We start from the raw sequence: 2,630 nt of genomic DNA on the forward strand, positions 1-2,630 counted from the left end.
TGCTAAAAAACCCAAACAACCCCCTTCCCCCAACCTCTTTTGGAAAACAGAAGAATGCAAGACACTTAGAAATCTCTCATTGCTAGTATATATGAAATCCTGAACAGGCATTATGAAGGATAGTATCCTGTCCTCAAAAGATGGGGTGGGAATTTCTTTCCCAGATTAGATTCTGATTTTACTTTCCTGGTAGAACTCCCTTGTCCATGGTCCTTGGTCCATCCTCTGGGAGGGTCTTCCATGTCCTATTTTCATGGCTACATCTAAAGGAGGACATTTGGGAGTGTATTCTTCTTGAAGGCTATATAACTTTCGTAGTCTGTGTCCTGCTTGTTCAAGTGTGAGGTCCAGAGGATTGTTCTGATGCTCAAGTAGTCCAAGGCTTTTTCAGGTTGGGATTATGTTTATTTGGCAGTACAATTCACTCTGAAACATAGAAGGCTTTCAATTTGCTAGTGTCTAGAGAGTTCCATGTGCCAGTTAATATATCCAAAATTTTGCCTAGATGTCATTCTCAAGTCTTATTTGCTTTTTTCCCCCAAGACCTTTCTTCTCAATTTAATGGTGGCTACCTTGAGGTCAGTAGATTTGGGTGGAGGCCATACCATTAATGTAATCTTTGTAATAATATTGAAAATTTCAAACAATTTATATTATTGTTTGCTAATATTTCAAAGAGTAATATATTAAAATATATCATCCTTGATAAATTAATATTCACTTAGAAAATCTTTTTACAGGTAATATATACAGGACTTAAATTTAAAAATATAAATTTTATGAGCATTTTAAGAATATTTGAGATTTTGGCTATAAATTTTATTATAAAAACTTAGTTTGAAACATTATCAGAAAAGAATACCTGAATTCCTCTGAAACCACTAATTCTATTTAGTTATCCAGTTGCTCTTTTCAATAACATTAGTAAGAAAATACATTTACAGTTTTATACTGCAATCATATGTCAAGTAGAATAGAATAAATGTTGACGTAGATATTAGGTGGAATATTGTTTACATATGTTAAAACAATGTTTTTCACTCATTTGAATTAAAAAAATGAAATACTTGGGATTCCTGGATGGCTCATTCAGTTAGGTGTCTGCATCCATTCAGCAGGGAAGCTGCTTCTCCCTCTGCCCGCTACTCCCCCTGCTTGTGCCCTCTTTCTGACGAATAAAATCTTTTTTTAAAAAATGAGATACTAAAATCTTATTTTAATGCTCCAAAACTGTTTGCAAACTTTTTTTTTTTAAAGATTTATTTATCTTAGAGAGTGTGGTGGGGAGGGGCAGAGGGAGAGGAAGAGAGACTCTCAAGCAGACTCCCCACTGAATGTGGAGCCTGATGTAGGGCTCCATCTCATGATCCTGAGATCATGACCTGAGCCAAAATCAAGAATCAGATGCTTAACTGACTGAGATACCCAGGTACCACTGGAAACATTTTTCTTAAATTTTAACAAAGAAATCTATCCCAGTGACTTTAGTAATAGTCATTATAACCAAATACAATTAATATTTTTTGGTCTTAATAGTTTATAGGACTTAATTATGTTTGAAGGTGTGATGAAGTAGCTCCATCTTTCCTTTTGGTTATGTGGTTTGAAATCATAGTTCTGACTAGTGGACATTCTCTTGATGAAACCACGAGGTAATGCATTATTTGGGAAATATATACTGACAGATGGGAAAAATAATCTTACAAAATTCTGCTTGACATATTGGTCAGCTATCATCTGAACCAGTCACTTTATAGCTTGGTCATGTAAAGAATATTCACAAAACCTGTCTGAAAATCCTTATCTTAAAAAAAAAATCCAAAAATATTAAAATGAGGTAGAATAAAGCTAGTAACATCTGAAGATTCTAGTTATATTACCAAACTCCCTGTGGTTAATAAGGTAATGGAACAAAACAGATATGGGAACAAAATTAATTTATACTAATACAATTCTTCTAAGAATGCATACCAGTAATTCTTGGATTTAAAAGGCATCATGAAAGAAGGTACCAATAAAATAAGGCATTTCAAGCCTATGAAGAAGACTTTCAGAATGAAGACTGTAGTTATGGTAATCCAAAGTACTTCCCAGAAGCTTGAATGACCCAAAGTAGGATTTACAAAGATTAAGTTGTAATAAAGTAAGTGAAAATGAAAGAGAACAGGAAAAAGGGGAGCCCTTTTACACTGTTGGTGGAAATGCAAGTTGGTGCAGCCACTTTGGAAAACAGCATGGAGATTCCTTAAGATATTAAAAATAGAGCTACCCTATGACCCTGCAATTGCACTACTGGGTATTTACCCCAAAGATACAGATGTAGTGAAAAGAAGGGCTGTCTGTGCCCCAATGTTCATAGCAGCAATGGCCACAATCTCCAAACTGTGGAAAGAGCCAGGATGCCCTTCAACAGACAAATGGATAAAGAAGATATGGTCCATACATACAATGGAGTATTATGCCTCCATCAGTGAGGATGAATACCCAACTTTTGTATCAACATGGATGGGACTGGAGGAGATTATGCTGAGTGAAATAAGTCAAGCAGAGAGAGTCAATTATCATATGGTTTCACTTACTTGTGGAGTATAAGGAATAGCATGGAGGACATTAGGAGAAGGAAAGGAAAA

General features: G+C 35.2%; 1 pseudogene; it reads right to left on the reverse strand.

Moving 5' to 3' along the window:
- Window positions 1-1,550: 1,550 nt before the first annotated feature.
- LOC132002073 (E3 ubiquitin-protein ligase RNFT1-like) lies at window positions 1,551-2,138 on the reverse strand (annotated as a pseudogene).
- Between the last annotated feature and the right edge of the window lie 492 nt (window positions 2,139-2,630).

This window comes from Mustela nigripes, chromosome 14 (genome assembly GCF_022355385.1).
Source record: "Mustela nigripes isolate SB6536 chromosome 14, MUSNIG.SB6536, whole genome shotgun sequence".
NCBI classification, from domain to species: domain Eukaryota; kingdom Metazoa; phylum Chordata; class Mammalia; order Carnivora; family Mustelidae; genus Mustela; species Mustela nigripes.